The sequence below is a fragment of the Pinus tabuliformis genome, chromosome 2_1, assembly GCF_031772625.1.
Source record: "Pinus tabuliformis cultivar Carrire ecotype Pingquan chromosome 2_1, CPIR1, whole genome shotgun sequence".
Taxonomy (NCBI): domain Eukaryota; kingdom Viridiplantae; phylum Streptophyta; class Pinopsida; order Pinales; family Pinaceae; genus Pinus; species Pinus tabuliformis.
The window spans coordinates 411,771,773-411,787,194 of record NC_142299.1 but is presented as its reverse complement, the minus strand read 5'-3'; positions in this window follow the sequence as shown (position 1 = coordinate 411,787,194).

Here is a 15,422-nt window from a genome sequence, read left to right as displayed (position 1 = left end):
CGAGGTATTCAAAGGTCTCCCTGGGCAGTGGTTTGGTGGGAATATCAGCAACTTGTTCCTTAGAGGGAACATACTCTAATTTGACCTTTTGTTCAAGCACTTGTTCTCAGAGAAAGTGATACTTGATCGGTATGTGCTTCATCTTTGAATGCATGACAGGATTCTTTGCAATACTGATTGCACTTGTATTGTCACAAAAGATGGAGATAGGTGGAGTACAAGTGATTTGAAGATCTTGCAATGTTTGCATCATCCAAAGGAGTTGTGTGCAGCAAGATGCAACAACTACATATTCTGCCTTAGCTGTAGATAATGCAATAGAGCTTTGTTTCTTGCTGAACCAAGATACTAATCTAGGACCCATGAATAATGCACCACCACTAGTGCTTTTCCTGTCATCCATGCTTCCTGCCCAATCCGCATCAGTGTATGCATGAAGTGTGAGATCTATACCTCTAGGATACCATAAACCATAGTTTTGAGTTCCTTGAAGATACTTGAAGATTCTCTTAACTGCCTGTAGATGAGTTTCCTTTGGATTTGCCTGAAACCTTCCAACTATTCCCACTGCATGCATAATGTCTGGTTGGGTACCTGTTAGATAGAGCAGACTACAAATCATGGATCTATAGGTTGGTTGATGTACAACTGCTGATTCATCATTTGCGCTGAGGCTGCATCTTGTCACCATAGGGGTACATACTGGTTTCGAATCCTCCATCCCATATTTCTTCAAGATCTGCTTGAGATATTTGGTTTGTGATAGAAAGATGCCATCTTTGTTTTGTTGGACTTGTAAACTAAGAAAATATGTGAGCTCAACAAGCATGGACATTTCAAACTCTTTCTACATCACCAAGGAAAAATTTTGACTCATGTCTTCTTCATTGTTACCAAAGATGATATCATCAACATACACAACCAGTATCAACAGCTTATCATTGTCAATTTTTATATATAGATTGCTATCAGTTGATCCTTTTATAAAATCTTGTTGATGGAGGTACTTATCCAATCAATAATACCACGCCCTTGGAGCCTGTTTAAGGCCATAGAGAGCCTTTTTGAGTTTGCATACAAGTTTTGGATCATTTCCAAGAATAAACCCATCTGGTTGTTCAATATGTACTTCTTCATTTAAGTCTCCATTCAGAAAGGCAGATTTTACGTCCATCTGAAATACTTCGAACTTTTGAAATCTAGAGAGAGCAAGGAACATTCTTATGGCCTCAAGTCTAGCAATTGGAGCAAAAGTTTCTTCAAAGTCTATTCCTTCTTGTTGCACATATCCTTTACAAACAAGTCTTGCCTTGTTTCTAACCACATCCCCATTTTTATTCAGCTTATTTTTGAAAATCCATTTTGTCCCTATGACATTCTTATCTTTTGGTCTAGGAACCAACTCCCAAGTGTTATTCTTTTCAATCTGTTTGAGTTCTTCTTCCATGGCCTTGACCAAACATTCATCTTTACAAGCCTCTCTTACATTCTGTGGTTCAGTGGAGGAGAGCAATGCTAGATAGCTTGAAGCTTCTGAAATGGTTCTTCTTGTTTGTACACCTGCCTCTTTCTGCCCCAAAATTTGAGATTCTGGATGATTCTTATGAACGTATCTGGATGGAGTCTTTTCTTCTATCCTTATCTGTTCTTCTGGTGCCTCATGGGTTTCTTCTTCATCATGAATCTGATTTGATGTTGACGGATAGTCTTCGCCATCTTCGAGATCTTCAGATTTTACCTGCCTAGGAGTGTTTCCTTCTTCATCAACCACTACATCAATACTTTCAATAATTTTACCAAGTCTTTTATTGTAACGTTCGTAAGCTTTTTTGTGGGGAGAGTAGCCAAGTAAAATGCCTTCATCTGCTCTAGGTTCAAACTTGCCAAGATTTTCATCAGTCCTTTTAATGTAGCATTTTCTTCCAAAAATTTTGAAGTATTTTACTATGGGAGTCTTACTGTACCAAAGTTCATGAGGAGTCTGAGTGCTGTTTACCCATACGTTTGTCTTGTTGAGAATAGTAACAGTAGCAAATGCGGCTTCACCCCAGAAAGTTGCGGGAGTTCCAAACTCATAAAACATAGCATGAGCCATTTGTTGAACCGTTCTGTTCATCCTTTCCACTACTCCATTTTGCTGAGGAGTCCTTGCAGTAGAAAATTCCCTTCTTATTCCATGTTCTTCACAAAAATCAAAAAATTCATCTGAGGTAAATTCCCCTCCTCGATCAGATCTGAGGCATTTGATTCTGCGATCTGATTCGTTTTCAACCAAGGCTTTGAATGACTTGAACTTTTCGAAAGCTTCATCTTTATACTTCATGAGTCCTATCCAACACATCCTTGAAAAGTCGTCAATGAACAATATGAAATACTCTTCTCCTCGAGGTGACCTCTTCCTAGTTGGACCACATATATCAATGTGAACAAGTTCAAGTGGCTTGCGAGATGATCCTTCCTTCTTAGGGAAATTAGTTCTGGTTTTCTTACCAAATTGACATGATTTTCATATTGTATTGTCTGGAATTCTGATGTCAAGAAGATCACGAACTGCCTGATATTTGCATGCTTTCCTTATCTGAGATAAGCTAAGATGCCCCAGTCTTCTGTGGCATAGCCAGTGTTCATCATTCTTGCTTAAATAGCATTGTTTTTGTTATCCCTTGAGTATGTATAAGCTATTTGGAGTTCTTATGCCTCTGATCACTGTTTTTCCTGTATCAAGCTCACGAACAATACATCCATTTGATCGAAATATTACCTTAGTTCCTTGATCACACATCTGACTGACACTCAATAGATTATGCTTTAAGCCATCAACATACATAACATTTCCAATCTTGACCTTTTCTTTCAAATGAACAGAGCCTTTACCTTTTATGAATACAGGGGTGTCATTTCCAAATGAGACCTTCTTTTCCTTTTCTAAGGCACTATATGACTGAAGTTTTTCTTTATTACCTGTCATATGTTTCGAGCATCCACTGTCGATGTACCATTGATTTTCCTATCCTTCCGCATATAAGGCTATCCCACATCTTTCCGGTTGCATTTCTTTCTTTTTCCATGTTTTGGAACTCAATGAAGCTTGCTCCTTCTGAGTTGTTTGCCGAAACCTGCTTCTGCATTCAGAATCTTCATGACCGAGGTTGTTATAGATAGAACATTCTATTTCATTTTCAAGAGCAGAGAATTTATTGTAGGTTATTTTCATGATTCCTGTCATACTCCTTTGTTTTCGAGCTTCCCTAGTCATAATGGTCTTGTAAGCAACACATTGAGCAGCTTTATGACCAAATTTATGACAAGAGAAACATTGGCCACTGAAGAAATCCCTGCAATTATCAAATCTACCAACCATATGATTGTAGTTTCCATCCATTCTTGAGCCAATTTGAGAATGATTTACCTGTGGTCGGTTGAGGCTTCTGTTCATCCTTGACGTAGATTGCCCCCGATTTACTTGATAATTTTTTATCATTCTTGAAGCAAACTGTCCATGATTTACCTGGTGATCTTCACTATGCTTTTGCTGTCGATTGTCAACTTGTTCACTTCTCCTTGCTGCATCAAGATAACTTTTGGAGCTGGATGGCTTCTGCACTTGCTTCTGAGCTTGAGATGCTTCTTCGGAAAATCCAAGACCAGTCTTGATTAGAGGAGAACGATGCATTTTGATAATCTCATCTAGAGTTTCAGATCCTTTAGCAAATATGAGATTAAGGGCTTTTGTTTTCTCAATTTCTTTTCTAAGTTCCACAATTTCACATTCTAACTCTTCATTATGTTTATCCTTTTCAGCAAGTTGGAATGATAGAGTATCTATAATCATATTCTTTTCCTCTAAACAAATTTTAAGTTTAGAAATTTCTTCATAAAGACCTTCTTCATTTATAGCATCCAAGAAATCATCATCTTCAAAAGCCATCAAAAGTCTATCATCATTACCTTGTTCATCCCCATCACTATTTGACAGTCCATCACTGTCTTCATGCGTGTAATAGCTCTTCTTATTTACATTCTGTTTTTTGTTCCATCTAACAGGTTCCTTAGCTTTGTGTACTTTATCTTTATGAGGACATTTTGCAGCATAATGTTCGACTCTTCCACAAGTAAAGCATTTGAAAGGCGGCTTACCTCTGAATCTTCCAGTTCCCCATTGAAGGTTCTTGACAAAATTTGATTCTTCCTCTTCTTCTAACATAAGTCCCGACTCATAGTAATCTCCTTTTCCTGAAGCCTTGAATGCAACTTCTCTCCTGTCTGATGGTCCTCCTTTTCTCATTTCATAAGTAGTTAGAATTCCGTGCAGCTGTGACATGGTAAGGTTTTGTAGATTCTGCTTTTCTTCTATGGTAGAAATTTTTGAATCAAACTTAGGAGACAAAGATCTTAGAACCTTTTCAACCAAAATAACTTCTTTTATTTCTTCACCCAAGTTTTTCATACAATTTACGACCTCATCTATACGTAGGAAATAGCTAGCCACACTTTCATAATTATGCATTCTGAGACTTTCATATTGAATTCTAAGAATTTGTAATTTTTCTTGTTTTACCTGTTCATCTCCTTCATAGCTCAGAACGATCTTGTCCCATATTTCTTTTGCGCTTTTGAGCTGTATAACCTTGACGAATTTTGATTGAGATAGAATTCCTAATAGAGTATTGACAACTTTTGCATTTGTTTCATACTGCTTCTTACTAGCTGCATCTATAGGAGTTGCTGATGGAAATGTGTATCCCATTTCCACAATATCCCAAACTTCTGTACCAAGAGATTGAAGATAGACAGTGATTCTTACCTTCCAATAGACGAAGTTGCTCCCATAAAAAATCGGAAGCCTGATAGATGCTTCCTTTTCGTAGTTGCTCATGATGATAGATCTTCCTTCAAGCGATCATGCTTTTCCTGAAGGACTTGATCCGATACCAACTGTTGGAAATAATACTGAGAGGGGGGGGGGTGAATTAGTATTATCAAACTCTTTTTCAATTTATACAAAAATTTGTATATCTGACTAATGAAACTTGCGTATACTTCCCAGACTTATAATTTAATTTATTCTTCAGATGCTGATCATTAATATATGTGTCAGAATCATATAACAGTAAGCAGGAACGGAAAAGTAGAGCAAACAGTCACACAAAAGAACACAAGATATAAGGTGGAAACCCAATGTGGGTGAAAACCACCTGCCGCAATATGTCTCTATCTTTTTCCAATTAGAAACTTCTTTTTACAATGATTCTATACTGGTGCAGTCTTATACCAGTACACAGGCTTCAACCTGCAGAAGGCTACAACCTTCTCTCGTTCTCCAAATTCTTCTAGAAGGGAGCTACAACCCCCTTAGCTCTTGTACTAGCTGAGGTACTAGTACATAGGTGCTGACCTACAGAAGACTTCTCTTTTCTTCCAGGGACCATTTTTCATAAATTTTCAAACTGGATCCATGAATATCAATCAAACATCAAATAGATCTGCAATCAACCAACTTCCTTGTATAAATACTGAATCAATAACTTCTCAGAACACAGTACCAGTAACCAGACACCAATTTAGAACCCTGAACACTGCAGTAATAGACAAAAGTAGCTAAAACATATTTCAAGAAAAGGTCCACAACTTCACCAATAGAAACCTGCGTACGTCCGCAGTATTCACTTCTTTAACTTGCGGGCATCCGCACCTCTGCTCTGTCGAACCTGCGGGTATCCGCACCTGCGCTCTGTCAAAACTGTGGGTATCTGCGCCTGCACTGTGTCAAGCCTATGGGTATACACGCCTGCGCTGTGTTGAGCCTACGGGTATCCGCGCCTGCGCTGTGTCAATCCTACGGGTATCCGCGCCTGCACTGTGTCAAACCTGCGGGTATCCACTCCTGCGTCGTGTCAAACCTGCGGGTATAGATAATTTATCAGACTTCAATTATACCCCAGATTATTAGATTTATAGATCTAATCATGCGCCAAAGAGATCTCGACCCATCAGTAGATCTGTCTTGTAATGCTCAGGTTTCTCCTTGATTCAGGTCCAGCTATAACTCACCAACCGATCACCAGTATTTCAGATCTTGCTCCTCTCAAGATATTCAACACATTAGTTTCCCAACCAAATGATCTCCTTTACTTTTTATTGTATAGGCCTTACTCAAACCATGGTCCAAAACCATAGAGATCCAATACTAGGGACCCAAAACCTAGGTTCAATACTTTAGATGCAAAACCACGAACCAAAACCATAGGATCAAAAATGTCAGACTAAATACCATGGACCAACCATAAGATTTCCCACGTGCGTGCTTTTCTCTGCATGAAAGTGCATGAACTTTACGTCCGCACTTTTTGTTCGAAGAACCTGCGTACATGTCCGCAGCGTTTGTTCGGCGCACTTGCGTATGTCCACGGCTTTGTGAACAAGAACCTGCGGGTATCTCATTTTCTACTATTTTGAGAGCTTGAACTTGTGATCTGCACTTTGAGTGAGTTGCCATCAAGGACAACACTTATGTCATCGAGCCAAACCTGTGTCATAATGCCAAAATTAGTACCCTCTTGACGGATACCGTTCTGATTATGAGTTGCCTGAAGGTCATGAAGGGATAGCCTTTGCAAATTTAATACAAAAGCATGGTTTTAGGTTGAATAAATAAAAAGTCTTTCCTTCTTACTCTTTAACTACATTACATAATAACTACTTATTTTCATGAGGACATGAAACAAGGTAAGCAGGGGATTATGTTGGGTCGTGCAATAGGTATAAATTTACTCTTGATTACACTATATTTTTACTCCTTTTTATGCATTTGTGCCATGATGTAATAAGGTTTTGATAGAATTTCAATAGAAAGTGAACGAAACTTCTTTTGATGCAATTTGGCTATCAAAACTAACTTTCGTTGCTTTTTATGCAGAGATTAGCGAATGGGACAACTGTTGTTCAAACTATTGAACAACAAAGGCTAAACAAGGAGAAAAGAGTATGTCTTGTATGGTCAAGTTGAGAAGAGAATCAGAAGGATCAACGCAAGATGGAAGATTGTCTGATAATAGTATTTAGTTGTGAATTCCTCAGGATCTCCTGATCTTAGGGAGTCACAGTTATCTCTTTTCCTCTTTGACTATAAGAGGGGAAAAATGAATAGAATAGAACAAATTTTTGCCTTTTTACTTCAATTGTAATTTTAATATATAGAAAGTTATTCTGAAGAATACATCATGTTGTAATGACATTTGGATTTGATGAATAATATATAATTCGTGTTGCTGTTTATTCACAATATTCTGAAGTATTTAAGTAGTAATCACTGGTAGCTTGGGCCCGGTCACTAGTGGATTTCACTGTTGTTCCCTGTTTTATAGTTTTACCTTTCTTTTATTTCAAGTTTAATTACTTTGTTTTATAGCTTTACGATTGATTTACTTTCACCAGTGTTGAGTTTGCGTATTCATTGCATTAATTCTTGTTTTTGTTGATTGACTTCATTTATTTATGTCATATATTGATTTAATTATTAGGTAAGAATCATTTCTTGTTAATTGAAAGCTATAATGTTATTGGTTAGATTAGGTGTATTAATTTTATGCAGAAGTTTAGATTCAGCTGAAAGAGCTCTATTATCGCTACGGTGCACTCGGTTGATGTAATTGCAATTAGAACTTTTTGATTAAGATTGAGTTTTGGTTTCGATTAAGATTGAGTTTTGGTGCTTGAATAGGTTCATTTCGTTGAAGTTACAAGTTTGATAGATACGGTTTGATCCATTTACTCTTGTATTGAAATCAATAAGATATCTTAAAACATTACTCTCTGTAGATATAACGATTTCCATCAATTGTACATATTTTGTACACTCTTGAAACAAAAAGACTTACCCAGGTTGATAATTAATGTGAGGCATTTAGAAGTTCTAAAATATACCTTATATGCGCCCAACAACCTTGTTCAATTGTCGGTAATCAATCCACAACCTAAGAGTACCATCCTTCTTCTTCACAAACAATATTGGTGCACCCCAAGGGGACACACTTGGTGTAATGTATCACTTATCAATCATTTCCTTCAATTGCAACTTTAGTTCCACCAACTCTAGAGTGTTCATCCTGGAAGTTGCCTTTGATGTTGGTGCTACTCTTGGCATCAACTCAATATAAAAGTCCACTTCCCTATGAGGTGGTAACTCTGAAATATATACGGGAAACACATCTTGAAATTGTTACAAAACCAGATACCTCTTCATGACTTCAACATCCTCAACATCCTTTCCTTTTTCACTAGAATTATGAACTATAAATAATACAAATCCTCTCCTGCTACTGCATTTTGCCTGGATAGTTGTAACCATTCCCACTGATGTAGGCTTCTTTTTACCCTGCAATATTATCTTCTCTCTGTCATCATCCAAACACTTAATAGCCTTGTAATATCAATATAAATTAGTCCTAAATGTACAACCTATCCATACCCAACAACATACTACATGATCTCAATGGAAGCACATTTAGATGTGTTGATGTAGACATACCGTTCAGCTCAAATGCATAATATCTTACCCAATGATGAAATCTTTCCTTAGTACCTATAGCCAACTGCACCAACCAAGACTCAGCATGCACTTCTTTATTCAAGCAACAATTATCCACCAGGTGAGAACTGATACAAATATAGTTAGATCCAAGGTCAATAAAAATAGAAACAACTTGATCACAAAGCTCACCTTCCAAATTGATAATAGATGCATGATGATCAGTCTATTTATTATCCAATGTTGCATAAATCCGAGTAATACTCTGTCCAACATCCCCAACTATTTGTGCCTCACAAGTATTGTATATTTTTTATTTATAATCTTGATGTTGTGGACAATCTCTCTAGCGATAATTGTTGCCACAAGTCCAACATTGTAAAGGCTTCCTATCATCACCCTTGTTCTGCTCCTTAGACTAAATCCCTGTCCTTTGTCAGTTGCCTTGAACTTCTTGTTCAATGTTGCATTATTCTTGTCATCTATATCCTGAGGTTTTCCTCTCTTCTTAGCCCACTTTCCTTTATTCTTCTCATTACCTTTCCAATCCTGCTTAGACTCAATATTGCACTTCAATAGCTCATAACATTGGTTCAACTTTCAGATGGCTTCCTCCAACGATCTAGGGTCATCAAACTCAACCTTGTCTTTGAATGATACCAGAAACCCATTAATGAATATATGAATCTTTTCTTTCTCCTCCTTAAGATATGACACATATTTCAACAACTCCAAGAAATTGCTAGTACACTCCTCATCAGTCATAGATACCATCTTCCACTCATAGAATTCCTTTGCCCTGTCATTATAGTATCTTTCAGATAGATACTTCTTCCTAAAAGGTCTCTCCAACTCACTCCACGTCAACTCCTCTTCCCAAATGCCTCTGAAATTCTTTACATCTTCCCACCAAATGTCATATTTTCCTTTAAGACTGAAAATATCTATCACGACTTTCATATTCTCTAAGTAATCATGCAATCTGAAAAATGTATTCATCCCAAGAAACCAAGCTTCTAAATCGTGTGACTTTTTCATTTCTCCATCAAATGTAGGAGGCTTTTCTTTCTTGAACTCTGGAAAGTACTTCTTCTCACTCCTCTGATATGGATGGTGATGGTGTTGATGATGTCGTCTCTCTGAACCGGAACTAGAATAGAACCCACAGTCATTATCCCTCCTGTCAAGTGTATCCAAGAACCTACCATCTCTGATTGTGTCATCCATGTCAAACTTGTATCAACATGAATGAGACCTGCTAACATATTCCCCATTAGTACTTTCCTCTTGTCCATGACTAATCCTAAGTGGTCTCTGTCTCTGCAAATTTGATAGAATCTAAAGAATGACTACATTAACCTTTTCTTGTTTTTCCTGTGCCTTGACAAGTCTTTCCTATGACTGAATGATCCTATCATTATCTGCCTTACAACTTCTAATCTCTGCTTTCAAACTTCTCAATGTATCTATTATGTCATGGGAGTACTCATCACCATTTTGTTCATCTAATCTGTAGGGTGAATCATGTGAACTATAGTCCACCATTTTGCTTGTCATATTTGATCTTCTACTTCCCGTAAACATACCATGCCAGATCAACCAAATATAAACATGATCTAACATACTTGAGTGAACTTCAAGGGAGACTATCTCATCTGCAAAATCAATCTGGATTAGCACATCATATGTATATACATACAATTCAATCACACGATCAACATATTTTAGATACATTTTAAGTAATGACACATGGAAAACATCATGGACTTTCATTGTTGGAGGCAGTGCAAGTCAGTAGGCCATTAGTCCAATCTTCTCAAGGATCTCGAAAGGCCTGTAATACTGAGCTTCCATCTTGGCACATGATCCAATCCTTAAGGAAATCTTCTTGGGCTTGATGTGAAATTACACATTCTCCCCAACCTTAAACTCCTTAAATACCCTGCGTTGATTTGCATAACTCTTCTTCCTATCCTATGTTGCATTTAGATTCTTCTTGATAACCTGCATTTCTTATTCCATCTCTACCAACATGTCTGGTCCAATCAATACCATGTTCACTGGATCACTCCAACTGATGGGAGTAGTACAACTCTACCCATAAAGTGCCTCAAATATACTCATCTTCAAAAACTCCTGATACCCATTATTGTATGAAAACTATACCAATGGAAGATATTCTTCCCACTTCTATTGTTGATGCATGACATACATCCTCTGCATGTCTTCAAGAATCCTGTTAACCCTCTTTGTATGCCCATCTGTCTACAGATGATAAGTTATAGTGAAGGAAAAATCTGTCCCCAAACCTCTTGGTACCTGTCATCTTGATGTCCTACCTACAAGATCTGTTCCTACAAGTCTGTCCCATATGAAATCATAGTTGCAATGTAATTTACCTACACTCTCTTGCTAAGAGAATTTGTAACCATGTTCTCTTTACCCTTAATTTACCTAATCTCGAAGTCAAACTCACTCAGCGTAGCCAACCATCTTGCTTGTCTGGCATTTAGGTTAGGTTGTTCAAACAAGTATCTCATCCCACTGTGATCACTCATCAACACAAACCTCTTGCTAAGAATATAGTGCCTCGACATCTTCAATGCGTGAATGGCCATTACCAATTCAATATCATGAGTCACATAGTTATTCACATACTTGTTGGGTGCTAAAAGGTGTCTTTTAAAACTCCTAATTGCCTCACATTAATTATCAACCTGGGTAAGTCTTTTATTCCAAGAGTGTACACAATATGTGCAAGCTAGAATTCTAGAGAGTTATGCTTTAAAATAAGTTATTAAATTCAATACAAGAGTAAAAGGATGCAATCATAAATCTCAAGCTTGTAACTTTAAGGGAAATAAATCATCCAAGCATCATGAATCAATCTCAAACAAAACCATAATTCAATCTTAATCAACCAATTCGAATGATAATCAACTGATAGCACCGTAGCATTAATTGAGCTCTTTCAGCTAGATTTAAACTACTGGATAGAAGGAAAGCATTTAATCAATAACGCTCTATTCTTTAATTAACCAAAAATGATTCTTTAACTGATAACTAATTCAATCCACGACATGAATAAATAAAACCAAATAGGATTGCGCATTAATGAAATGAATACCAGAAATCCGAATTAACGAAAATAAATCAACTGCAAAGTTATAAAGTAGAATAAACTTGCAGGAAACGAAAAAAGTATAAAACAAGGAACAATAGTAAGATCCACCAGAGACCGGGCCCTAGCCACCAGCAAATACTACTTAGCTACTTCAGAATATTCGAATGAACAACAATGCAAGTTATATATTAATAATCAAAGTCACTTGTCATTACAATACGATCTCATTCTTCAGAATCACGATTCTGTAAATTAAAATTACAATTGAAGTAAAAGACGAGAGATCCCTCTTCAGTTTTCCCCATTATAGTCAAAAAGAAAAAGATAAATGTGATCCCTCAGGATCAGGAGATCCTGAGGGATTCACAACTAAATGCTATCTTCAGACAATTATTTCATCTTGTGCTGATCTTCTTGATTCGTTCATTGGTTTGACCACACACGACGCTTCTCATTTCCCTTGATTAGCTTTTGTTGTTCCAAATTTGGAAAAATTGTTGTTCCATCTACTGTTTTTCTACATAAAAAGCAATGAGAGTTAGTTTGGATGGTCAAATCATATCAAGAGCAATTTCATTCATTCCTTATCAAAATGCTATCAATATGTTATTATATCATGACACAAAATGGATAAGAAAAGAGGAAAAAGACAGTAATCAAGAGTAAATACATACCTATTACAAGGCTCAACATACTCCCCTGCTTACCATTTTTCATGTCCTCATGAAAAATGAATAGTTCCTATTTAATGTAGTTAAGGAGTAAGTTGGAGAAAAGGTTTCTTTATCAGGCCTAAAACCGTGATGTTGTGCTAGATTTGCAAAGGCTGTCTTTTCATGTCCTTCAAGTAACTCATAGTCAAATTGATACCCTTCAGGAGGATACCAAATAATGGGACACCTAAATTGACATCCCAACGAGTAAGGCCCTTCCTTCAAGAAAATATTGTTGTATGTGATTAACCGGCTCGCAAAAACTTTGAAATTCCCATAATCAAATGGTTCTCTTTCCTTAACAATGTTAGTTGAGACCATCCATCTCATTTTGGATGTAATCAGGGATCTTTCCTGAATGGAGAGGAAATATGTTGTTCCTTTCTGTAAAATTTCCTTATGTATGGGCCCTAAAATTTGAATCATGCCTTCTTATGTCATCAACCTTTTATGTTTAGCAAACAGTTGCAAAGGGTGAGTAGGCTCACTCCTTACCCAGATATCCAATCCGTGTTCTTGTCTTTGGAATGAATTATAAGCCTTAAACCACTTAAGTTGATTAACTGCAAAAGAGATAAAAGCCTGGAATTGAATATATCCAACAAAAGGGCTAGGATTCTTATCCACTTCTTCTTCTAATATGAAATTATGCAGATAAAATTCGCAAAGAAGCCTTTGGACTTTTTCCCCATGTTCCTTACAACAACTTATAAAATCTTCAGTTGTCTTTAATTCGATTGGCTTTCCATCTCTTACGACTTTATTCCTGACTCTGTCCAGATTGGTATTCACATTCTTCAGCTTTTCTTCTTCCTGTCTAAATCTATCAAAAGTCCCATTCTCAGTTATGGTAATTCCCTAAACTTCTTATGTAACTCCTGATATTTTTGCAAGGGAACTATCTCCTATTCACATCGTTCTAAAGCAAGTTGGGCTTGCGTTAGCTCTTCCTGTAGATTTCGAAGAATAGGGTCTTTGATTGACAGGATATCCTTGGCTTTCTCTTCTGTCTAAGTGCCTGTGCTACGAGAAGATATTTCCTCGGTCTGTACTTCCTTATTGTGGGAGGACCAACCCTCTATCTAAATGGCTGCATCCACTAAGTTTGCATGAAAATTTTCCTGGGTGGCTATTGTTTGAGTAGGAATGAGTTCGGTTTGGGTTTCTGTTTCCCTACCCTTACATATTTCCATTTGTGTAGCCACAATGACTACCTTAGGAGTAGTGTTTTGGGCTTTTCCATTTGCAATTTCTGTAATATTCCGACGTAACCTTTTAACTGTCTTTTGAAGCTTTTGGTATTTTTGTCTCAGCTTCTTTTGTTTTTCTCAGGCTACTCGCCTCTTCTGAGGAGCATCTTTTACACTAATGGGCTTCTCAATAGCTTTTGTATCTAAAGATTCCCATTATTTATCATGGTTGTGCTCCAATAGAACTGTGTCACCAGACTGGTTGTCGGATTCATGAATAAATTTTGTGTCTGCTTCCTTTTCATGGTCTATAGCCTCTAAAGAAGGCAGAATTTATGTATGCCCAGAATTCTCTGGGGATTGGGCTTCCATTAGGTTAGGATCAAGTGATCCTCTAAGCTTCATGTATGAATTCAGATTTGCCAGGACCTGGGCCATCCCTGTCTCAAAATCCTGCAAAAGATCATTTTGGGGGCTCATGGTTGATGTTTGAGGAGGCCCTTTTTCATTTTCCAGTTCATCATCAAAGTGTTGTGCCCGTTCTTGCTCTGAGTCCGGTCTATCCTCTTCCTCGGGTTCTTGTTCTGAATTGGCCTCTTCCCCAGGTTCTTGCTCTGAATTGGCCTCTTCCTCGAGTTTTGATTCCGAATGACATCCTTCCCCTTGTTCAGGTTCTTCCTCTGAATCGGGCTTTGAATTATCCTTTTCTTCTGGCTTAGAATTGCATTGTTCCTCTGGTTCTAACTCAGAGTCCTGTATATTAACTAGTCTAGATGGCTCCGTAGGTTGTTCGGTACTATCTTGTGGATTTATAGACATTCTCTAGGCTATATTTAACCTTGCAGACCACTTGTGCTTGTGGGGTTCAATGTTTGAGTGGGTAGTCCTTTTCCTTTTTGGAATAGGGCTTTGCTGGCTCATCTCCAAGATTGCAAAATTTTGGATTATAGGGTTTTGACTAATCTCTAGAGGCGCTATGAGACTGTCCCAAGTTAAGTTTTGTTGAACAAGGTTATGGCTAACAATTAGTCTAATCAATCCATGGTGGCTAACTACGGTTTTAGGGTGCCTAGCTCATCTTATTCTATCGGCGGTATCATGCAGTAATGAATTCAAGAAAGATGGTAGATTACCAGTGAGTTTTAGTTTTAAAACAACTAAGAGTTTGAGTTGTCATGGTCTTACCACGTCTCGTCGTCCATCATAGGTAATGTACCTCTAGACAACACTTGCCAACTCATGCCATGGTTCTTCTAGAGAAGATGGTTGGATGCCCTTGCCTTTCTTGGTTAATTCCTCGCCTGCATCTCTAAAAATGTCCACCGCGTCTTGCAACATTACGTGTTTTTTTTGCCATATAGTTCCTTCCACTGGAAGCCTAGATACTTCAGCTATTACAGCATCTGATACTTTGATTCTTCTACCTCTCACCAAGCATTGCCCATTCAGTAGATATTGTAGAAACTCAATAGTGTTTTCTTCACTAGGGGGCTAAAATCTTATGAAATATGATATCCACCCTGTGCGAACCAAAATTTCCTTGGCTCTGTCGGAGACTTCTAGCACTAAAGATTCTCAGCGCACTGTCTTACCACCCATAATGCTTGAGCTCTTCCTACTATTGCAAAGGATTAGTGCAGTGGAGAAAACACAACAACAAACAACAACAGAGAGATAGAACAACAAGTAGTTGTAACAACTAAGTTTTACAATGTTAAATGATATTTCTATGAGAATTAATTAATTCGAGGACTATTATTTTGCCACATGCCACGTGATCATGGAATACCATATCAACCTATGAAGTCCAATAAAACAATTATAATGCATGCACGAGTGTAATGGAGGTCCCCTCCCTCCTTCAAGAT